We start from the raw sequence: 13807 nt of genomic DNA on the forward strand, positions 1-13807 counted from the left end.
CTTCCATAGCTACTTCCTGCTGAAATTGGATGTAGAGCTGTCCCTGCCCTAGGAGGTCACATTCCAGGGGTCAGTTCTTTAGCCAGCATGCAGAGCTCAGGTGACACCAGGTTCAGTGACACATCACGGTAATGGACAGGGGGTGACATCCAGCTTAAGCAATCAGGCATCTACAGGTGAAGGGTACTAAGTCTGCAGGAAACAGATCTAGCAAACAAATTTAACAGACAAAAAACCAAAAACACACAAGGAGACAACCAGAAGCAAGGTAGATATAGAGTCAGTCATACTTTTGAAGTCCATGAACCCACTATCACAGTCTCTCATTCACAGTAGAATATATGAGTTAAGGGCACAATCTGGTAATCATCTTCTCCTAAATAAACAACAGTAACAGTATTATTTTTCCTGTGTGCTATTCCACAGCTTTGGAACATCATCTGGCTTCCATTTTACTCATACTTTAGCTCCCAATTTTATTCTATCAGTAGAACCCAATTCTACTTCAGTTCCTATCCTAGTTATTTTGGAAGGAGGGTCAATTTTCACAAGAGGTATTATTTCACAAGAAATAATAATCACTTGAACTATTCTGTCAGTTTTATAAAACTGAATGGGTTCTTCACCTAAATTTTGGAATGTCACAATAATTTCTCCTTGATAATTAGAATCTATCACTCCATCCAACACGTATTCCTCAAGTTGTTAAGTCCTGATTTAGGTAATATCCATCCAAATGATTTTTAGGAATTCTCATACATATTACAGTAGAGATTTTTCTTATTTCTTTTCTATCCAATTAAAAGTCCTCTAAACATTGTAAATCATATCCTGCTGAACCAGGTGTCCCTGGATATGGTGCTGGGACGTCTGAGCTCACAGTCCAGTACTCAATATTTGGGATCTTATGTGTTTGTTGTTTTCTAATTTGCAGATTTGGGTCGTCATTCTGGCTAGAGGTGGACTTCCCCCCAGTGGTCTATTATTCATATTATGTAAAGCAGGAACAAATTATCTTTCCAGTGTTGATAAGAATTATTAGAACTTCATTTCCTTAACTGTTCTTTAATAATCCATTCATTCTTTCAATTAACTCAGATGTTTCTGGATAATATGGAATATGGTATATCCATTCTATACTGTTTAATATACAATATCTCTTCATTTCATTGCCTTTGAAATTTGACCCACTGCTACTCTGAATCTGCACTGGGGTTCCATAATATAGACTTATGATATCTAGAGTTTTACAAGTGTTTTTCTAGGACACATTCTTATAGGGACAAACCACTAGTACACTTGAATAGATGTCAACACAAGTACATATAAATTTCCATCCTTTATCTTGGGATAAGGGTCCTATATAATCTATTTTCCAATTTTGGGCCAGTACTTTTCCCCTTGCTATCTCTCCAGTTACTACCTGAGGAACAGTTCTTTCCTTTTTCAATTGACATATATAACATTTCTCTACTACTTGTTTTAACAATGAATGAAAGATATTAATACCTCAGTCTTGTGCCTCTTCATGTGTGGCCTGGATCCCTAAATGACTGGCCATTTGATGGACCCATTTTGCTAGTACCAGATCATCACTTGGTGTCAGACTAGGGACAATATGTTGAGTAGCAACCTTTGCTAGTCAATCAGAACGTGCATTGTACTCATGTTCTGGTGTGCTGAGGGCCACGTGAGCATCTACATGAAAAACTGACAAATCAGTAACCAAAAATATGTCCCATATATCTTCCTATAATTCTTTGTGCCAGATTTGTTTGCCACGAATTTCCCAATTTTGATTTTTCCACATTGGCATCCATGAATCAGTGAATGTATGACACTGTCCTCCTTGCTCTGATTTGATAGCTAGTTGTACTACCATGAATTCAGCATATTGTCTACTTCCACCTGTCCCAGTACTTTCTAAAGTCTGCCGAGTACATGGATTATAGGCTATTGCTTTCCAGTGTCTTTTGTGGCCCAAATATTTTGCTGTCCCATCAGTAAACCATGCATGTCTCCTTTGTTCTTCAGTTAATCCATCATATCCCTCATTCCATTTTACCAAGGACTGTAACAACTATTGCTTTGGTTCAGAGGGTGCATCATTTCCCTCAGTATCTATGTTTGCTATAGATTCATATAAAGTAGAAATTCTACTTTTACCTATTTAAGATTTATTTTGAATATACCATTTCCATTTAATTATGCTAGCCTCTTGAGCATGGCCAATTCTGTGAAAAGCTGGGATACTCATTACCCAGGTAATAATCAGGATTACAGGCCTTAATATAATAACCCCATGGCCCAGAACAACATCAGTTGTTCAGTCTCTATCAAAGCGTAATATGCAGCTAACAACTGCTTTTCTTTTTTTTATTAACGAACATATTTTTTAGTTTCAACATCCATCTCCACAAGATCTTGAGTTCCAAATTTTCTCCCCATCTCTGCCCTCTGCCCACCCCAAGATATCATGCATTCTGATTACCCCTTCCCCCAATCTGGCCTCCCTTCTATCACACCCCTCCCTTCTCCCATCCCCTTCCCCTCTGTTTTCTTGTAGGGCAAGATAGATAACAGCTGCTTTTCAAAAGGGGGTATATTGAACTCCAGATGACAGGAATTTCCTAGACCAAAATCCTAAGGGTACATTTCGGCTTTGTTGTTTTTGCCATAAATTCCAGTCTGCATATTCATCCTGTACAGTCACTTGTAATTCCACCAGGCCAATTTGCATAGACCATAAATCTAGGGCTAATTGTATAGTGGTCTTTGGGTCTTTAAAAGTTTTACTCTACTCAAATCCCCAATCAAATTCATATTTTTTTCCTAGTAATTTTATATAAAGGTTTCAAAATTTGTCCTAGATTCAGTATGTATTGTTGCCAATATTCAAATAATCCTATAAACTTTTGGGCCTCTTTATATTATTGGAGATAGGAAAATCCTAAATCTTTTGCTGGGTTTGCAGGAGAATCTCTTGCAGCCTCTTATGCCACTGTATACTCCTAAATTTTACAGTTTGAGCTGACCCTTGAATCTCTGCAAGGTTAATTTCCCACCCTTTGCTTTTCATATGCTCAATTAAAAGCATTAAACTCTTCTCCACTTCTTTTACATATTTTCCCTGTATCATAATATCATCTATGTAGTGGGTAAGCTGTACACCAGATAACTCTAATTCATCCAAATGTTCAGCCATAATCCTGTGACAAATAGTGGTGTTATGTAAATATCGTTGTGGCAAGTGTGTAAAAGTATATTGTCAGTCCTACCAAACAAAAGTAAATTGGTCCCATTGTTTAGAATCCATTGGGATAGTAAAGAAAACATTGGCTAAATCAATAACTGCGTACCAAGTCCCATCGTATTTCTGAATCCTTTCTATTAAGGTAACGGTATCTGGAAGAGCAGCACACAAGGGAGGAGTCACCTTATTCAACCACCTATAATCCACTGTTATCCTCCATGTGTCATCTGACTTTCATACTGACCAGACAGATTATTCCATCAAGCAGATGTAGGAACTAACACTCCTGCCTTAATTTATTCCTTTATTGCTTTAAAATAATTACTTCAGAAGGTTCAGGTAAAGTGATTGGATCCATTTTTATTTTAACCACTCAAACTGTATTAATTTCTATCTTCCTTACTGCAAATTGGTATCTCCCCTCAGGTAAATTTAAAGTCATACCTCTCAATATAGCTATTCCAATGATGTATTCAGGAATGGGTATGATTACCATGATATATTCTTTCTTAGGTAATTGTCCAATTTTCATAGTTAATTTGACTTGTCTGCTTGATGTTTCAGCCCCTCCCAGTCCTATGATGGTTATAAGACTCCTATGTTTAACCTTACAGGGTTTTCATATATAAGGGAGGCCTCTGCCCCCGTATCTATTAATGCCCCAGTTACAGTATTTGATTCATTTTTCCAATATATGGTCTGTAATCCCATCTGTGTATTTCTTTAATCTGAGCTGGGGCTCAGCCAATTTCCTATTCTCCTTGAAGGCCTGACAAACTTGGATACAAGGTCTCGGGAGGATCTGTAGGAGAAGTTCTTACTTCTTTTTTCTGTCTAGTACCAAGCCCCTTTTCTCAGGACATTTTGTGTAGTTCACACGATTCATTGCTTCCAAAAATCTAGACCTGCTCTCAATAGAGCAGCAAACGATTCTTTTCTTGTCAATTCATTCTGACTTTGAATCCACTGGCTATTTACTCTTCTTTCTTAAGGAAATTTATCCTTTCCCCAGTCCACTAAGTCACTTAACTGTGACTCTTCTCCAGTACCTCTAAAAGAGGGTGCCCTGTCTCCCCAATTAGTAGAGTCAGAATCAAATGCTTGTAAGCAGGAGGAGTTGTCTTCACTATGATTTTCCTATGGGAAACTGCTAAGGGGGTATCATAATACACATCTGTATTTCTGATCATTATGGCAGTCTTCATTGCCTCCTCCTTTAACTTTCTCATACAGTCCCTAAGTGAATATCAGGATCTATCTCCATTAGGTCACACAGAATCAGGAGCATATTGCTTATTACATTCATCTGCTGCTAAAGTTAAGAGATTGGTTGTATTGTTATCTCCTTACATATGGTAATCTCTAAAAGCTTGTTGCACAAAAGGATTCTGACTAATATCTATTAATTTCAAGCAGTTCACACTATCTATTGATACTCCTCCAGCTCTCTCATTACTGATTTTCATCATCCAAGATATTAACAATTCTCCCACCCTTTGGGTGAACCAACTCAAAATATCTGTGACCCCCTGTTGAGTAAAATCCTCAATTATCTCCCTAAACACTGTTTTGCCTTCCTGATTCTCCTGCTTTCGTCTTAGTTTTGGGTGTGCTTCTGCCTGAGAAGCCTCCTCCTCTAACATTGTTTCATTCTCCTCCTCTGACTTTGTTACATTTTACTTTCATGCATGCTCCTGACAGTCACCATGGCAACTAGACTCAGTCTGTACAACTAGGCTTGATCTGTACACACTCAATCTGTGTGCACACTCTTTTTGCCAGTCTTTCACTACTTCTTCTGAGCTAAATGGACAATTCTATCTTCTACCACCTGATACCCTCCAGCCTGCCCTTTTAAAAGAGAACCCAAATACTGAGAATTCCCATGCAAACTAGATAACTTTTTCCATCTGAATTTTTTTCCTTCAGCAGCACATCTCTGCTTTTACACATAATACAGTAACATATTAATAAAATTCAGCCTCTCCTACACATTCTTGCCAGTCCTTTCCTGGTTTTATTAGTATTTCTTGCAAACATTAGTATTTCTTGCAAACATCTTTCCAAATCTCTAGGTTCTCCCTTCCATAACCTCAGTTCCCAGTTTTCACAGGGTCCAATGTTTTTAGCTCATTCCTTTGCTAGGGAGGAATAAGGAAAATTCTCCCATCCTGGGATATCCATTTCTTCCTCTAAAGCCCTTCTGCTTCCAAATAGAGATTTTATATCCTGTGATCCTGTTCGTGACACCAAATGTATCACCAAGGCAATATTCACAGCACTGATGGCAACTATGAATATGCTGCTGTAGTTCTGAATTGTAAAATATAATGGACTCTCTATACAGGAGGCAGAAGAAAAACATTTATTCAAACACCAGAAAGCTGAATCCTAATACCAGAAAGCCCTATCATTCATAGTAACCCAGAAGTCAATACACATTATCACTGTGTATTCCCAAACCTTCTTGGGCTCCCCCCGCCCCACCCTGGAGCCTTCTCACAAGCAAATACTCACAGTTCTAGCTATCTGCCTGCCTGTGTCCTCTCCCTCTGCTCTAACTGCTCTAACCAACTTCCTCTTAGCTCTACTCCACCCTTCCTGTTCCATCCATTCAGCAAGTTTCTCCCACCACATGTGATTTAGGTTTCCATGTGATTTAAGCAGGTTACATGGACCTATTAATGGATGAGAAAATCTTCAAATTAAGCAAAAATACATTAACAGTACAACACATGGCTAACATTTTGGACAATCTTTTTGAATTCATGATAAGTCTTTTGGCCAACTTGCCTTTGATATACATTCAATACCCTCAGTGGCCTTAGACCACTTAGTAACTGTTACCTGGATAGAAGACATGTAATAGGTACTTATAATTTCCCTAATGATAACACATATTCAATAACCTTGGATGGACAGCCTGACCAATGCAGTTACTAACAGTTACCTTAAAAATGACCTTGGAAGAAATTTCCATTTTCTTAGAGGGGGACAGAGGACAAAAATCCGGTAAAGTTGCTTGCAAAATTTGCAAAGGGAATATCACAATTCAAAGAGAACTGTTAACTTTTAATATACAAGTACAACAGATAATAATACACCATTTTTAAAATGGCTTTTTAGGAAAGAACTTAGGAAGGGATTCTCCACAAATGGGGTTTGTCCTGATAGCTTCAATACATAATAAGCAATAAATAGATTTAATCCTACCTAAAGGCATGGTCTATCACTTAGCTTTACTTATAGAGACAAAAATTCATCATAAGTGATAATTATAATTGTGAGGTAGGAAGCAGTCACATAAAGCACAGATGTGAAGGAAAAGACCAACCAAAACATAAGGAAATCTACCACAACCAACCAAAGGACCAATCAGAATTCTAGCTCTTCACCATGGATTGTAACAGAGCATTGAGATTGTCCATCCCTCTAGCTAGCTATATGACCATTCCATGTCCTTTATTTGTTCATATATCTCTCTAATGATATCCTTTACATTATTCTCCCCATTCAATTTATATCTCACAGAAGGAGAAACCAAGGGCCACAGAATTGGGCCACAGAATAAACAAGTGACTTATCCAAGTTGACACTGTTAATTAGTATAAAAAGCAAGAATCTTTGTTGGTAACATAGTCTATTTACATTCACTAGGTCTTTTCAGTGGCTATCCCTCATGTCCTCTTCATTTCCACCTCCTGGTTTCCCTAGTTTCTTTAAGAGTCAACTCAAATCCTACTTATGCCCTCCATTCCTTCCCTCTGAGATTATATCTTCTATATACAACTATTTATTTGCTGTCTTCCCCAAATAGAATGTGAATTCTGTGAGGGTAGGAATTTGTTTATTGAATTTTTTCTTATCTTTAGAAATTAGTAACATATTCTATTCATTACACACATCATTATTGGCCCCTGGTCTGAGCTCCACCAGTTCCTGATCTGGGTCTGGGTCTGAGCAATCAGACTTTGCCCTGAATCAGACCACTTCAGGACCACTGAAAGCTTGCAAATCTCCAGCCAAAACTGTTTCTGAGATCCTAAAATAGCACAACACTCAATATCCTAAGAAAGCAATGAAAGGACTAGCCCAGACTTTCCCTCCAGAAGATCACAGAGCTTGGCCTTAACATCAGTATAAGAGTCAGGAAGAAATTTGGAAGAATGAGAAAACACCAAAAAAAAAAAGAATATCACCATACAAAACTATTATGGTAACAGTGATCCTCAAGACAAACCCAGAAGAGAATGACTTCAAAAATCTGTAAGCAAAGCCTCAAAAGAAAGTACAGCTTTGGCACAAATTCAACTAGAATTCCTGGAATAAATGAATCAAGTGTTAAAGAAAGAATTTTAAAACGTTTTTATAGATGAAATCAGTGTGCTAGAGGAAAAACTGGAATAGAAATAAAGGTATTGAAGACAGAATGAAAAAGGAAATGAACAGCTTTGCAACAAACGCCCTGAAATCTAGACTGTTTGGGTAGAAGCCAATGATTCCATGAGACAAAACATATTAAAACAAAGTCTAAAGACTGAACAAATAGAAGAATATATAAGGTATCTCACAGCAAAAACATCTGACTTGGAAAACATACCAAGGAGGAAAAAAAAATGAAAAAGAACTACTGGACTACCTGAATACTATGACCAAAAGAAAAAAGCCTAGACAGTATATTTCAAGAAATCTTAAAAGAAAACTGCTCAGATCTCTTAGACACAGGGAGAAAAGAGGAAATAGAATCCACTGCTCACCTTCTGAAAGAAACCCCAAAAGGAAAACTCTTAGGAACATTATAGCCAAAATTCAGAGCTTCCATGTCAAAGAAAAAATACTGCAAATATCCAGAAAGAAAGAGTTCAAGTGCTCAGGAGCCACAGTCAGGATCCACACTATTTATCATCGATCTCTATAAAAGAGCAGAAACTTGTAATATGATATTTCAGAGGGCAAAGGATAATGGCTTACAGTCAAGAATAACTTACCCAGAAAAACTGAGTATAATCCCACAGGGGAAAAAAATGAATCTTTAATAAAATAGAGGACTTACAAACTTTTCTGATGAAAAGACCAGAGCTGTGTAAAAACTTTGAAACTCAAATAGGAGTAAAGAGAAACATTAAAAGTTAAACACAAATAAATAATCATGAAGGACTAAACATGAATAAACTGCCTATATCCAAATATGAAAAGATAACGTGTCCCAACTGAACCCTATCATTAGGAGTCATATAAGAAATCTAATGAGAAAGGCATGGGAGTGGTTCTGTTATGTCTTGATGATCTTAAGAGAAGAATGGAAAGGGAGGGGCAGAGGAATATACTAAGGGAGGTGGGATGTTTATCACATAACCCTGGTGCACAAACAGACATCTATACAAACAAGGAGGAGGGAGCAGAGAGAAGCAGCTGTTGTTTGAACATCACTCTCATCTGAACTGAACATAAAAGGGAAGGATACACACACAAATACACATATATAAACAGTTGGGTACAGAAAGACATTTCACTCAATGGGAAATAGAATGGAAGGGGAGGAGGGAATTAGAGGGAAATAGATTAAGGGAGGGCATAGTCTTAAACACAACAAATTCTAACAACGTATGAAGACATTTATAGCTCTTTTTGAGATGACAAAGAATGCGAATATGAGGGGGGTCTTATAAATTGAGGAAGGATTGAACAAATTATGGCACATGTATGTGATGGAATATTATTATGCTACAAGAAATGATGGGGAGAACTCCAAAGGGAAACCTTAGAATGAACTGCGGCAGCATGATGTGAACAGAATGACAACTTATACAATGTGAGCAACGTGGGAAAGATAAATAGCTTTGAGAAAAATTAAGGTAATTAAGGTAAATTACATAGATGTAATCACCATCTATGATTCCCAAGGACTAACGATGAAATATGCTGCTTTCCACCTGATGAGAGTTAAAGGACTCAGTGTCAAATGAGGCAGATTATTTTTTGGATATGGCCAATGTGTCAATTTGTTTTGCTTGATTATATATGTTTGTATCAGGGGTTTTGTTTTTCTTCCATTATCAATTGAATTGGGGTAGGAGAGAGAGAGAAGGCAAATTTTTGCTAATCGATAAAAATAAAATTTAAAGTTAAAAAAAAAAAAGACCCTGATCTGGCTGGGGAAAGTGGGCACTCATTTAGCTGTGGTATGAAACCATGAAGAAGAGAGGAGAGTGAAGTGAAGGGAGCAGATCAAAGGGAGGAGGAAACACCATTTAATTCTTCCCCCACATACCCACTTTAAGGAGCAAGGAACCAATCAGGGTCTGAGGTAGGATTCAAAATTGGTTCTTTTTGAGTCCAAGTCCAAAACTGGAATCCTAACACAGTGTCTGGTACGTTGTGGGCATTTAACAAATGCTTATCATTCAGTCATGTCTGACTCTTCATGCACCATAATACACCAGGCCCTTCTATCCTACACTATCTCCCGAAGTCTATCCAAGCTCATGTTCATTACTTCTATGACACCATCTATCCAACTCATCCTCTGCTGTCCACTTCTCCTTTTGGCTTCAGTCTTTCCCAACATCAGGGTCTCTTCCAATGAGTCCTGCCTTCTCATTATGTGGACAAAGTATTTAAGCTTCAGCATCAGTATTTGCTCTTCCAAAGAATGGTCTGGATTAAGTTCTTTAAGTATTGACTGATTTCATCTTCTTGCTGTCCAAAGGACTCTCAAAAGTCTTCTTCAGCTCCATAATTCAAAAGCATTGATTCTGCAAAGCCCAGCTTTTCTGACAGTCCAACTCTCACAGACCTACATTTCTACTGAAAAAAGAAACATAGCTTTAACTTTATGGACCTTTGTCAGCAAGGTGATGTCTCTGCTTTTCAGTATGCTATCAAGATTTATCATAGCATTTCTTCCAAAAAGCAAGCATCTTTTAATATCTCAGCTCCAGTCACCATCTGCAGTGATCTTTGAACCCAAGAATATTAAATGACACTGCTTCCATTTCTTTTCCTTTTATTTGCCAAGAAGTGATGGGACCCACGGTTGTTTGGTATTTTTTTAATGTTAAGCTTCAAGCCAACTTTTGTTGAATGACTTTCTCATCTATATAAAACTTTTATTAGACTAAGCTCTGCACATATTGAAGAAATCCTTAAAGGTATTAAAGAAAACAAGTAGACTTTTTGCAAGTGCTTTTAATAATAATAACAATAGTACCTACTATCTTTATAAATAGCTAACTACTCCTAGCTTTATAAATATTTCGTTTGATTCTCACAACAACCTTGAGAGATAAGTACTATTATTATCCTCATTTTACAGATAAGGCAACTGAAGCAAAGGAAGTTAAGTGACTTGCCCAAAGTCACACAGCTAGTAAATGTCTGCAGTTGGGTTTGAATTCAGGTCTTCCTGACTCTAGATCCAGTGTTGTATGCACTATTCCACCTACTTGCCTCAGACCAAATCTTTACTATCAATCACAGAACTGACTAAAAAATATCTTATTTTTACCCTTTGTTTTTCATAAAAGTACATTTGGTTTGGTAGGAAAAAAATGCTCTATGGCAGGAACCTTTAAGGATCTCCTAGAATAAAATGTCTCCCATGCATCTATAAAAATGATACAAGATTCCTTTAAAGATATAACAGACACTGTATTTGATAATCCTCTATTAATATCAGTAAGGCATAAGATAGAAAACATATGCCCACCAGAGTTGTTCACCATCTCCATGGAAGAGACTCAGTACAGAGCCTGAGTTGAAGAAGTATTTCTTATTGATGGTCAGGTCTTCCAGATGTTCCTGGTTGAACAGGACATTGGGCTATTTGAATCTAACTCCAGAATACTTCTGAGTCATCTAAAGCAGGGGTACTTAATCTTTATTTGTGTGTCATAGACCCCTTAGTGAGTTTGGTGAGGCCTATGGATCCCTTCTCAGAATAATGCTTTTAAATACATAAAATAATGTATTACTACCAAAGGACTTGAAGGACAAGCATGTATGTCAACAAAGTAAGTCAACAAAGAGATGTGGTTTATTTTTTTTTTACATTTTAAAAATATTCAAATTGAATTGAAAATTGAAAAAGATGGGCTAGAGAGCCCACAGGCTCCACTTTTATCTTTGATATGTCAAGGGACCTGAAGGATGGCTCTCAGCAAATTAGACTGACCCCTTGTGGTGAATTTATGGAAGGAAATATACAAAAGTCAGTCTGGACAGCAAGAATGGAGGGGAATCTACTATGGGGGGGGGGGAGGAGAGGGGGTGCAATATACACACCAGTGAGATCACCTGTTCATTTGTGTATTTGATTTAAGATCTCTAGCAGACTTATTAGCACAGTTTATACATAGGCCCCCAAGACTACAGGCATTACTGCTACTTCTTTTCTTGGAGGATTGCCTCCTCTGTGGTCCTGGGGCACTACCTCTTCTCTCTCAGTGACTCCATCTATTCCCATGGTTTTCATTAGTATCTCCAAGTACATGATTTACAGATTTATACATCCTACACCACCCTTTCTCCTGAGTCCCACTTCCATCTCACTAACTTCCTACTGGAAATTTCAAACTGGATGTCCCAAAGACACCTCAGACTCAAAAGTCCCAAAATGAAATCATTATTTTCCCACCTACCCTAAATTTACCCTCCTACCAATTCTTCCTTATTTCTATTGAGGGAACCACCTTTCTTCTAGTGTCCCAGGTTCATGACTTCAGCATTATATTCTGTGCCTCACTCTCCTTTCTCAAGTAAATAATCAATGGCCAACTCTTGGCACTTCCACCACCTCAACACTTATCAAATCCATCCCCTCCTCTTTGCTCACTCTGTCATCACCTTAGTTCCAGCTCTCATCACCTCTGGATTTCTAATCAGTTTCCTTGTCTCAAATCTCTCCCAAATCTATCCTTCAGTTTGATGCCAAGCAAAGTCACTCACTCAATCAATAAGCATTTATTAAGGTCTTACTAGGCAACAGACACTGTACGCACACACATACATGTGTTTATATATGCGTGTGTCTCTATCCCTAGCATCTAATACAACGCCTGCCACACAGCAGGTACTCAATAAATGCTCATTGTCAGCTTTGGCAGATGTACATGAACAGTTTTCTTCCCTCCCTTGTCTTCTCAGCTGAAAGCCCAGTTAACTATATTCAAAGGCCTCGAGGTAATTTTTTTTTTCTTATTGGCTGCCCATTATGCATACTTCATCTATGCCCAAGAGCCCATCCTTCCTGTATTTTAAACCATGGCACAGAAATCTCAAGTTTGTTCTCAGATGCTATTTCTTTTAACTTGGCTGATCACCTCTCCAATTCAACCTTCACCTCCGAGGTTCCTTTCAATCAGAAGCAATGATGAAAATACCACCTTGCAACTAAGAGCTCGTGTTTCTTGTCCAAGCATTCACAATCCCAAGCAATATTTCTAGAAGATCTCTCCTCCAGGTGGTAGCACTCGTATGCACATGAGTCATCAGGGAAGGAATGTCAGGTTTGATGATCATTGGGAAGCTGGAAATGTGAGAATCTCTTGGGATTCTCAAGATTAGGAATTCATCTTGGGGAACTCTGTTGCAATGTAGTGTGGCAGAAGGTAAACTGGAGTAAGAGGACCTAGATTTGTGATACATATTAGCTGGGTGATCTTAGTCAACTTGGTGAATTTGGTCAAGTTAAATTCTTTAGGCCTTTTGTTTAAAAAAAAAACCCAACAACATTTAGACTATATCAGAGGTATCAAAACACCTGGGCTGCTTGGTACCAGCAACACTCCCTAGTGCCCCCTGAACCAGATCAAAATGTAATTGGAAAATATTTAACAAAACAAATAAAAATACAAAAGAACATGGATAAATGTTAACCTGTGATTTACTAAGTCAATATGCAGTGACTGGGATCCTTATGTAAGGGTTAGTGGCCACGGATTCTGAATTTGATACCACTGACCTAGATAACTGCAAGGGCTCTTTTCCCATTCTAAATCCTAACACAGGAATTAGACTCATACCTTGGAAAAACATAGCTCCCCTATGGTTTAAGTCATATGGACTTCTGACCATTTTTCTTGCCCCTATGGCAGCATTACCATTCACTATCATATCATTCTCTGACTAGTAAAAGATACTCTCTTTCCTGTTGGCATCTGTGTATACAAACAGTCATTCCTGGAAGCCCAATGATAATTTAGGGTTATGTTAAAATAGCCTCCCCCAAACATCAAAAAGATTGACTCTACCAATGCAACCTTAAAAGTTCTGTCAAATCAAAGCAGATTAGGATTATGAATAGAAAAATTATATTGTACACACACACATAAACATGTGCATCCACGTACACAGACACAACACACTATATATATATATATATATATATATATATATATATATATATATATATATATATATATATATATATATATATATACACACACATATATATTATCTTACAGGGTAATCTGGATATATAAAAGTGACATTTGAGAATGGGGATGACAGTGGTTTGGGGGAAGAAAACATAGTATAGTAGAGAGTCTTGGGCCC

The sequence above is a fragment of the Notamacropus eugenii genome, chromosome 4 (assembly GCF_028372415.1).
Source record: "Notamacropus eugenii isolate mMacEug1 chromosome 4, mMacEug1.pri_v2, whole genome shotgun sequence".
In the NCBI taxonomy this organism is placed as follows: domain Eukaryota; kingdom Metazoa; phylum Chordata; class Mammalia; order Diprotodontia; family Macropodidae; genus Notamacropus; species Notamacropus eugenii.